Below are 12,077 nucleotides of genomic sequence, written 5' to 3' on the forward strand. Positions count from 1 at the left end.
CAGGGGAGGGTGGTACTGTTATGGATTTGGTTCCTGCTAGTTTAGGGGTGCGTGAGTTGGCCACTACTTATTTGGTGAACACTTTACCTAGCCTCATTAACTCTTCGGGCATTGATGTGGTAGCAAGTCCTACTATTTCTGCTGATCATGCATGGAGTTGCAATTTTTGATGACCGAGAAGTGTCTGGGGACTGTGGTGTTGTTGTGGCTATTCATGCTCCTATGGGGCATGCTGACCGAGAGGTTGTTCCACCTTTGGGTGAGCTGGTGCCTATTGTTAGGGATGAGATTTGTATTGATTTGACTATTCCCTCTAGTCTTTGTGATTATTTTACTAATGGATTGGATCCTATGGCTAATATGGTTGATGTGTCAATTATTGAAGTTCCTATTTCTGTTATGACTATCGATGCTTTATTAGTTCATGTAGCTTGTAAATCAAGGGATTATGAGGTGATGTATGGTGACTAGTTAGATGATGGTATTTCTTATGATGGTGGGGAAGAAATCAATGGGATAGAAATGGATTCTAGGGATGATTTTGATTTAAATATATCCTTCAAATTGCTAATGATGAATTTTCTAATTCGCGTTGCAAATATAGACGTCGTAAATCAAAAAATAAATGATTTAATCCTTGGATTTGGTCTTCTTTTGGGGTTTACTTCGTTGGGGATGACTTCTGTCTTTGATTTGTGTTTTGTGGTACAAACAATGATGTGGTAATTTTTTGTTCCCACCTGGATGGCTATGACTTGTTGGCAACCACTAGTGGTGCTTCATCTTTTTCTGATTGGTGGCCTTTTTATGGATTGTGAGTTTTTTATTGGCTTTTTGGCATGATGTGAGCTGTTACTTCTTTCCTCCTCTAGATGGCCATTGCCTAGCTTATGGGTGATTGCAAATAGCTTCTTGTCAATGATTGAGCTCGGCTAGCTTTTGCCCTCTCCTCTTTCGCTATTTCTTCTTTGTTGTTTGTTGTTATGTGTTTTTGACTTGATCTTTTATTAAACTTGATTGTATCATCCTTTAGTGTTGGAAATAAAATTTCTTTTTCATCAAAAAAAAAAAAAAAGCTCCTAAGTGAATTTATCTTGTTATCTACCAAAAAAATTCTTTGGAGAATGAGTACATCCCATCTAATAGTCAAAGAAGATAGGCGCCATTACTCCAAGTAGAATATAGTACCATCCCCGAAGCATTCAAATTCTGTATTACAAAGTGGAGTATGACGACCAAAATAATTTAAAGACCCCACATGCACTGTATAGTAGCCTTCTATTTTTATGCGATCGTGACATGCCCAGAACATAACGTAATATTCTAATATAAATTATATTAAACTAAATTTAGGGTAATATAAAATTTATTATGTAATATTTATTTTAAAAAATTTAATATAATTTAATCTGAGAGAATTTTTTTTCTGTTGAGGTTTTGGACACACCATACAATAGTTCACCTGTTTCTCTCTGAAGTAATGATTTTTTGTCACATGAATACATGATACATAAAAAATTACTCACCTAAATTTATTTTGCCCAAGTAATTTTATTTAATGAAATAAATTTATTATTAATTAGATTCTTTTCTTTTTTTAAAATATACATACAACTAATAGACAATATAAAAATATGAAATTTCCACAGCACTTAATAGCAACGATTTTGAAACCGCTACTACTATCAAGTTATTATACTTATAGTAACTTTAAACATTATTTTTTTTTCATGTACGAGCTTCCCAACTAATCATACCAACAATTATACTCAAACCAAATCGGCCTGTAGCTTGTGACTACGTCGAGTTCAATTCAGCCTGTTGAAGCCTAGATTTGTCTTACTTGATCCAAATTAGGGTTTTATTTAGGGCATCTTTTTTATTGTTTTTTAAATCAAATTTTTAGTTAAAAAATTTTTGAAATAGAAATTTTTGTACTAAAAATTTATTTTAACAAGTAATAAAAAAGTTGCCCCAAATTAAGCCTAAATTATGATTTAATAATTTGGGATTTATGATTCACTTATTTATGTGTATATTTTTCTAAATTTAAATGATTACAAAATCATTGATGATATAAAAACTAACTAAAAATGAACTTTAAAATATTTCAAATTTTTATCCATTTTTTACGAAGATTAGATCGAGGTTAGAATAGATTGGCAATAATTGAACTAAAGAAACTGAAGAATCTTCGTTCCAGCTGTGCCTCTCTTTCTCCATGCTACTCTCTGAATTGTGCTTCACTTTGAAGTCATAAGTAAAATAAAACAATTAATTTAATATGATATAATATGTTGAAAATAATAGCATATTTTTATTTTAGTGAATATTAGCTTTTAATTTTTAAAAATGTTATAAATTATTTTTCAAAAATTTTGGTTAGAAGCTGCTTCTATAAGATAAATAATTATTTTTTATACAATATATATATATCGTAGATTTATAGAGGGCTATGACAGCATTATCTGAATTAATTCTTTTAATTATCCGTAACAGATGATAGGATTGCATCTTCTAATGATCAAATTTTATTTGGACCAATTTAATTTTATTTATGGAATTAAAAAAAAAGTTATCTAATTGGGTTCAAATTAAACTTAAATTTTTTTAAAATTTTTTTTAATAAATTGTTTGCGATAAAATTGTAATAAAATATTGGCATACATTCAAAAGCTTTAGTTAAAAATTCGTTGAACTATCAAATTTTGATTGAAACTCTCAAAATCATCTAACATATATTTTCTACAGAAATTATAATTGTTAAAAGAAACTTTGAATCTGCTTCTTGAAACAGCTTTTAATTAAAAAAAATTAAAAAAATTTGTACTAAAAAGCTGATTCAAGAAACAATAAGAAAGCCATAGGCTCCAATTGGAACTTGAAGAAGCTTTTTAATACAATTTTTTTTTTAATTTTTGTACTAAAAATTTCTTTAAAAAGCGGTAAGAAAACAGTCTTAAAGAATTATAATTCATTTAGGATAGATTTTTTATTACTTTATAAAATAGTTTTTAGTACAAAAATTTCTATTTCAAAAAAAAATTATATTAAAAGTTGTTTTAAAAAGCAATAAAAAAGTCATCTCAAACAAAGAAAACAAAGTCTAATGTTTCATTTAAGGCAACTTTTTAACAAGAATATTAACAATTGCTTAAAAACGCCAACCTTTTTTTCGCCCTAGCCGCTCTGCTAGGGTTCGTGACTCTGGGCGTCTTCGCCCGTTCGGCGGGAGCTTTCTCTCCGGTGGCCTTCTTTTTCCAGAGAAATCTCTCTTTCTCTGCCTCTTTCTTTAAGCGTGGCTATTTTTTCTTTCTGGTTTTTTCGATTTTTTGGCCAGCTGCGCCGGCATGGCGGCGGTGAAGCTTCGAGACCACGGTTTTTTTGGTGGGATTTCCCATTCGCCTTCTTTTATTGAAGCTCTTGCTGGTTCTAAACCTCCCTTTCCGGATTTGTGTGCTTCTACCTTTCGTGGAATACCGTCTTTATGGGTTTCCGACCAAGAAATCAAAGAGCTCGCTGCCCCTTTTCAGTTTTCCCTTGTTGGTTTCTTTCCTTCTAAAAGACCCCCTTAGAAGCTGCTTCTATAAGATAAATAATTATTTTTTATACAAAATATATATATCGTAGATTTGTAGAGGGCTATGACAGTCCTTATCTGAATTAATTCTTTTGATTATCCGTAACAGATGATAGCATTGCATCTTCTAATGATCAAATTTTATTTATGGTATTTAAAAAAAATTATCTAATTGGGTTCAAATGAAACATAAAAGTTTTTAATAAATTGTTTGCGATAAAATTGTAATAAAATCTTGGCATACATTCAAAAGTTTTAGTTAAATTTCGTTGAACTATCAAATTTTGATTGAAACTGTTAAAATCATCTAACATATGTTTTCTACAGGAATTATAATTGTTAAAAGAAACTGAATTAGTTTGGAAATGTTTTCTTATTGCTTCTTGAAGCAGCTTTCTATTACAAATATTAAGATCTTTTGCCTTAAAAGCTGATTCAAGAAGCAATAAGAAAGCCATAGGCTCCTATTAGAACTTGAAGCAGCTTTTTAATACAATTTATTTAATTTTTGTACTAAAAAGTTGCTTTAAAAATCGATAAGAAAACAGTCAGAAAGAATTATAATTCATTCAGGATAGTTTTTTTAATTGTTTTATAAAATAGTTTTTAGTACAAAAATTTATATTTCAAGAAATTTTTATATTAAAAGATGTTTTAAAAAGCAATAAAAAAGTCATCCCAAACAAAGTATAAGATTTCATTTAAGACAATTTTTTTATTATTTTATAAAGCTTCTGTAGAAATTTTTTTTTTCAAGTAATTGTGGAAAGCAACTTTGAAATAATGACCAAATAAAAATTATATATAATGTCTGAAAAGTAATATAATAAAAAAGTTATCCCAAAGCCTTAATAGATCATATTAGATAAGCTAAAATCCAAGCTTTATATCCATGAGATCCCCAAAAGGATTGGCTTTGAATTTTTGACTACTTGGGCGTTTGTCTAAGTCTTTTCAGAGCTTGTGGATGATAGGCTACCTATAATAATACAAAGAGAATAAAATATAGATTTATTTATTTATTTTTGTGCATTGACTTGTGTGACTTGTAAGCTTAGTTTATTACCAGTCATTCATCACTCTCTACAAGGAAGGAAGCTTTGTGTGATCCTAAGACCATAATGTAATGAATTTGAATACCGACAGATACATTGAATTATTTTGCTTAAGATTAGTTGTTTAATACAGTTGTTAGTACTTGTGATTAGTAATAATACTATTTTGAATGAGAATATTATAAATATATTTAAGCTATGAACATCTCAAGCTAGTTTGAATATAAGAAGTTTAACGTACAAACCGACCGATTGTTGGAGAGATGATTAAGCTACAAGATATGCCTACATAAATAGCTGTCAATTATTGGGGGGAGATAAATGACACTATAGTTTATTTCATTATAGGGAATGATCCTTAAATAGTTCAATATTTATTTTAGGAAAAATTAAGAAATGATCCTTAAATAGTTCAATATTGAGATTTATGGCAAGTGAGTTTAGATAGTTTGTAATCTTTGAGTCAATTAAAAATAAATTTAGAACAAAATGGAGGTATATTATGATGTATATTCGAGGAGGAGAGGACAATTATTAGTAGTAATGTAATATTGTATGTTCTAATTAGATCTATTTAGTTCTCAATCATTGTATTTTAATTAGTTTTTAAGTCATTGTTGGGCTATGCTCCTCTATCCTCTTTCGATTCCTCTCTCATAACTCTTTATTAGTGTCTTTGTATCCATCTTAGAGGATGTTTGGTTAGCTGTAAAAGTAATACATTATATTTGAAATACTTTAAAGTTATTTGGATGAATGTAAAATAAATGAGAGTAATTACCTTTTCTTGTTTGTCGTGAAGTAAACGGAATGCGGTGTAAAGTCCAAAGATGGGTGGTGGTTGTGTTAGCTGTCAACACTGGCGATGGCAACAACCGGTTATGGCATGCAGAGGTGGTTGTGGTGATGGTGGCAGCTAGCGGTGGCGGTGGCCTTTGACTGTGGTGTTGGAGGTTAGTAGTGAATGATGACGGATGGAGGCTTGCAGCAGCGGCCGGCGATAGTGGCTTTAGTGGTGGTTGGCCCTAGCATCGGGTGGTGGATGGTAGTGATGGCAGCGGCTGACAGTGGGGGCGGTCAACGGAGGTGGCTGGAGGTGGTAGCGGCGGACGACTGTGGCTATGGCTGGTAGCGGTGGCAGTTTCGAGCAATAGTCAATAAAGTTTCATTGTATTAGGAAATTAGGAAATCACCCAAATGATAGGAATTTCAAATACACTAAGGGTTATTTTGTTTGTTGTAAAAGAAGAGTAAAGTATTTCAAATGGATATGTTTAAAAAATATTGGTGTTTGGTTTAAAATAAAATCAATGTTCAGTAAAATTTTGACTTAAAAGTAATTCACCCTCTAGCTTAATCCAATGTATTCAGAATTCCTCCAATTTGGGCAATTGTCAAATAAAATGTATGTAATTTACTTCAAACCAAACACTAGCATTCTCAAAATCCTTGCATTTTACACTTCTTTTACTTCAAATTAAACAGTCTCTTTGCCTCCCTCGCTTTTCTTGCATGTGTAAAATAACAAACATAAATCAAATTTTATATTGTATTCACCATAAAATAAGTCCAATAACTTGAAAATTCCTCAGGATAAAAACATTTAATTAGAAAATACTTAAAATGAAATTTTATTTATAACAAATTGATCACTTAATGCTAGCATTTTAGCTATGATCGTAGCTCCCATCACATTAAAGTTCTTCCTCATATCTAAAAAAAAATTATGTTAGAATCTTTTAATACAACACATTTTGATTAACTTTAAAGTTATCTTATTTGTATTGAGATTAATGCAATTCGGTATCATATATATTATTATATTTTTAATATAAATCGGATGATTTTTAAAGCTCATCCTCATATAGTTTGCATTTGATATAATTTTTTTTATTATATTTGAATATGCTGAGGTAATTGCATTTGAGTGGTAATTTTTATCCTTTTAAATTAATATTAGGGGTAATTAAAATACTATTCTAGACTTCTATTGTTTACCTGCCCACTTTTCTTCGAACTTTTATTTGATCCGGTCACTTGACATAGCTCTACGTTCGGATGCCAGTAAAATAGTGCCACGTGTTCTCACTATTTACCGTGCGGCCCGACAACCCCGACCCGGAACGGAGCCGAGATTGCTATGTTCGCGTATTGCTCGGTATTGGTCGATTTTGCTCGGCAATAACGAAAAATACCATTATGTGAAGACCAATACCGAGAAAAATCTCGGTATTGTTCGGTATTACTCGGTATTGCTCGGTATTGGTCTTCACAAAGCGATAGTTTTCATTATTGCCAAGTATACCTAGCAATACCGAGCAATACGTGAACATAGTAAACCCGGGTCAAGTTGTCGGGCCGCGCGGTAAAAAGTAATAGCACGTGACCACATGTTATTGACGTCCGAACGTAGTGCTACGTCAGATCACCTGACCTAATAATTGTTCCTTTCCTTCACCATCCACATCACTTCACGCTGCCGTCAGCCCATATCGTGGCAAAGTAACGGCGGAAGGAACAAAAAAATAAAAGGAAAGATGGGCGTCGATTTTTCAGATAATGGGCCCAACCAAAAAGTTGTCATAATTGGGCTTGATAGGCCCAGATCCATTACAAGTAAAGTTAGTAGGTAAACATATTCTTTAAAAAGTAATAATTTTATTTTAACTTATTTTGGAAGTGAAATAAAATCATCTAATTAGAGAGATTTTAAACTTATTTGGGTTGTACAAATTTTCTATCAATATTCAACTATATTCATTTAAATTCAATGATAAAAATCATAAAATATAATAAACACATTTATTTAAACTTTAATTGTTCATATATTAATTAAAGTAAAAATCATTAAAAAATTTCTCATACGATTGCTACCTTGAAGTCATCATTTATGGTGAAACTTTTATCGAAGTTTTAATCATTCTTATTTGAATAGAAAAATGTTATTTCAAATATTTAGTTTTATGTATATAATTTTATAATAATTTTAAGAGATCTTGTACATAACTTTTTTTTAAAAAAAAATTTACTTGAATTACTCTAAACCCCTTATCTTGTACCATAACTTAACAACCACTAATCATCTCTAATTCTTTGTATATAGTAAAACTTAAAATTGTTGCTAATCTTTATAGCTGGATTATTAATATTGGCTTATATTTTTTTCAGCTATTTTATCGAATATTTCAATTTTCTTTTTCTTTCCTAGTCAATAATTTGAACTATTTCTATTTTATTTTTGGGGCATATGTTTTACTTTTCTTAGTGTTCTTTCCATTTTTAATGATTTTTTTCAAAAACTATTACAACTCGATCGATCTAAATTGCTATCAATTTTCATTCACATTTGCACACATTCACATTTGCACACATTCACAAATACAACGACGATGGTTAACAATAAGCTTGTGATTATAACAATGGGGTGTAGGGATTGACAAATTAAATATTTAAAAAATCATTAAAATTAAATAATTTTAGTGTAGAAATTTATTCAACCAAAATATGAAGAATGAATTAAAACTGAATGATATAAGAAAGAAGTAATATTTAGAAATATGAATAGTCTAAAATACATAGAAATTTTTTGTGGTTTTATTTCTCATTTAAATCCATATTAACCTACAAAATTTCCCCTTAAGAATTCCACTAAAAGGCCTCACCAAAGCACAAAATCTAACAACTCTTTTGGCATAGAGACAAAATTTTGAGGATTGGATAGCATGTCTTACAAGAAAAAATAAAATAAGCAAAATATTAATTAGATGCATTAGCACAAATGTAATGAAACACTTAGTTTATTTTAAATTTTCTTTGTACAACAAATTTATCAAGTTAAAATAACAACTTAGTTACATTTGAAACGGTTATGTGCTTACTTACTTACCAAACCAACAAAATGTTTGCGTATAACCAAGTAATCTTGACTGGTTATACTAAAGCTGCTGATGAAGATAACCAACTGAGGGATTAAGATTTTTTTTTAATTGTTGTTCCTCCACACAAGTATAAAATTTTGAGCATGATTGTTAATTATAGCCAATGAAAGCTAAGGTGGATTAGCCTAACATAGAAAGGAATGTTAAGAGTTAATTTGAAATCATAACATCTAATATATGGAATCATATAAGAAATTTTTAATGATATTTAAGTTTTTTTTTTGGCATCACTTGCTTCATATGTTTTTGAAAATGTTCTATAATAATGAAAAATTATCCTAGGTATTCTGTGACTAAGAAGAAACTTTAAAATGTTAAAGAAGAAGTGAATATAACATCAAATAAAATGTCTATTAGACATCAAGCATAAATATAATATCAATTGAAATTAGTACAAACAAAACATCTAAGAATGAATGTGAGTATGAAATTCGATATGATGATTAATTTATTATATATACTCTCTACCTTTAGAATGTGACAATATTACTTGTCATAGCTCCCCTAAAATAAGTAGCATGGGAAATATTATAGATTTTTTACGAAGAGTTCCAAGGAAAGAGAAACAATTAGTTCATTAAATTATATTATATTGACATAAATATTGAGACAAATCTACACATCTTATCAAAATATTTAAAGTAACCTAGTAATAGATAGACTAAACAAATCATGCAAATTATGTATGCACTAATATAATCAAGTCTTCTCCTTCCTCTTGTGATTCCTCCTTTCACTGCATATACTATATGTTTTCATTTTTATTGATCATCCATATTCTTTCTTTTAGCAGTCATGATTGACAACTGCTATATTTGTGACAAGTCTAATAAACTTAAAAAAAGAGTGTATTGATCAATATGAAAACTTTGTAAAGCTATCTTAATTTTTTCCCCCATTATTCATGAATCACTAAGGTCATATATACACTTCTAGTGAAATGACACTAATATAGTAATGAATATCTTCTAATTTTTTATATGGGCATCAACCATAACTATAACATGATTCTTTTGTTTTGATGACTCCTCCTATTCAAAATGCCTCTTACGTAAAACTTTTATCACCTTATCACAGTTATAATATAAAATAGTATCATCCAACCTCTGATCCTAACATGCATGATATCATGGCCTTAATATTTTCATCTAAGTTTTAGGAGGAACTTGGACCTAGACCCATAATATTTAATTATGTGAGAAGAAATAAATTATTCTCAAGATCATAGAAAAACAAATTTGAAAAAAAAAAATTTAATGAAATTTAAATATTCTTACAAAAAATGATTCAAGAAACCTTTTTACCTAGGTGCCTTATTATTAATTTCCCTCATCTAATACATGCAAAATAACAAGATATATTTTTGTAAATTCATGCCGTAAAACTCCTTGAAAATATGAATCTAAAAGTACTAATGTTCATCATTGATAATTAAAATTCATTAATTTTAATTTACATTTTTCAATAGAGCCCGACCTCTTCTATTCTTCAATGGAAAAAAAAGCTCCCCATCATTTGAAATATGGGTTTGTAATAGAATTTACTAACACATTCATCTTAGGCAAGTTTTTACATGGTTTGATTTCCTCAATTTGACATTTCTTCATGAAGCATAAATTTAAAACATCCAATTATCTGAATTGTTGCATGGAAATAAACTTTGGAACAATCTATTTCAAGATAATTTAAACTACTTCCTCACAAAGTCTATAGATAAAATCTCATTATAAATCATATCATTGTATCTGCATTGTTAAACCTTCGTAATTTTTTATTAATTTCCTTATATGGACCACCCTCCTCAAGAATACTATCCATTTCGGAAACAATCAACCTATACAATAGTTTAAAAACCACCTATCGATTCATTAGACTAACCATTTCAACATGATGTGACTATTCAAGTTTAGAATCATTAGGTTTTTTTTTTGTTTTTTTGGACATTTAGCCTATTTAATTAAGGCAAATTTACACACACAACGTACACACAAAGACTCGAATATAAGACTTCTTAGTTGGAAGCTTAAGCTCTCAACAACAGGCCAAGGTGAGCAGTGTCAAACTATTAAATTGATCATAAGTTTCAGTGTAAATGATTTATTCTATAATTCTAAGGAGAAAGCTAGATCTAAAAGTTAAATATAATCGCACCACATGTAACATGACATAAATATGTTTATTGGCAGTTTGCCTTATTGTGAATATTTCATAAAATTATAATATTTATGCCTATTTATAATCAATAAAATTTTTGATGAAAAAAAAATGATAGTTAAAAAATATAGTTGTTAGATGAAACAAATAAAAATCTTGAAAATTATTATTATTATTAAAAAAATAAATTTCTTTGTTTTAAATTTATGCCTTTTATTATAGTTTATACATACCCTTAATCTCCCTTCTATTTGATGGTCATGCCATTAAAAAAAACTATAAATAGACTCCTCATTCTTCATGAAAAAGGACCTAAGTAAGAAAGAGAGAGAAACTAGAGTTATTTTGCCAACAAACTCCCGCTCGACCACCATTGGGCCACCGATCGTCGTTGGACTTCTGCCCGGCAGCTAATTGACGCCGAATTTCTGCTCAACTACCAGCTGACGCCGGATTTCCGCCCGACTACCGAACGTTATCGGATTTCCGCCCGATCTCCGCTCATCACTAGATTTCAATCCAATTGTTGACTGTTGTAATCTGATCTTCCCCAATTCGAAGTACTAATTATTTATTTATAATATATTCAAATTATAGTAGAATTATTTTAACTGGACGTAGAACTTTATATTTTTTTGAATTCCTTATTTGTGTGCTTGATATCTATATAACATTGAGTAGAAAAATTCTAACCCCATCAGCACTTATATTCTATTCTGCAATAACATATGCTTTATTAGTTGGCTACTTAATTGCTTTTAAGCCCTTCGTAATTTTTCAATTGGCAGATGTCCAGGGCCTATGGCCAGCATAAAGATAGACTTACTATGAAATCTTCATTCAAACATAAAAGAAAAAAAAAGTTACAGAAAAGAAGAATAAAATAATACCATAACAGCCAACAAACCTTCTTTCATCTCAAGCTTCTCCGACAAGTCTGCTTCCCATATATTTCTCTTCGGCTATGCCCCGTAAATCAATAGCCACAGAAGAAATCAAAATTTTCATTATCGCCTCATACTCAGATCTAACAGATGCTGCCGCAAGCTGCGGCACTTCATCTTGCAGATGAAAACATTTCAAGCTGCCCTGCGACTCCTCTCTCCAACAAATCAAAGAAGGAAGAGGAAGACTTATTCAGTACTCCAACAACTGCGGAGAGCAGGCTGAACTCAGTTCCCTCAACTTGCCCACCTCCGCCGAGGAAGCCAAAGCGTGTTGTAGTGTTCAAGAGGAAGCTGACGAAGCTGGAGTTCTATAAGGTGGAGGAACAAGAGATCGAGCAGCTTTTCTGGAACTTAGAAAGCCAACAAAAAAATATTAAGAAGAGGAAGCGAATTCATTCATTCT

The sequence above is a fragment of the Dendrobium catenatum genome, unplaced genomic scaffold (genome assembly GCF_001605985.2).
Source record: "Dendrobium catenatum unplaced genomic scaffold, ASM160598v2 fragScaff_scaffold_1088, whole genome shotgun sequence".
In the NCBI taxonomy this organism is placed as follows: Eukaryota; Viridiplantae; Streptophyta; class Magnoliopsida; order Asparagales; family Orchidaceae; genus Dendrobium; species Dendrobium catenatum.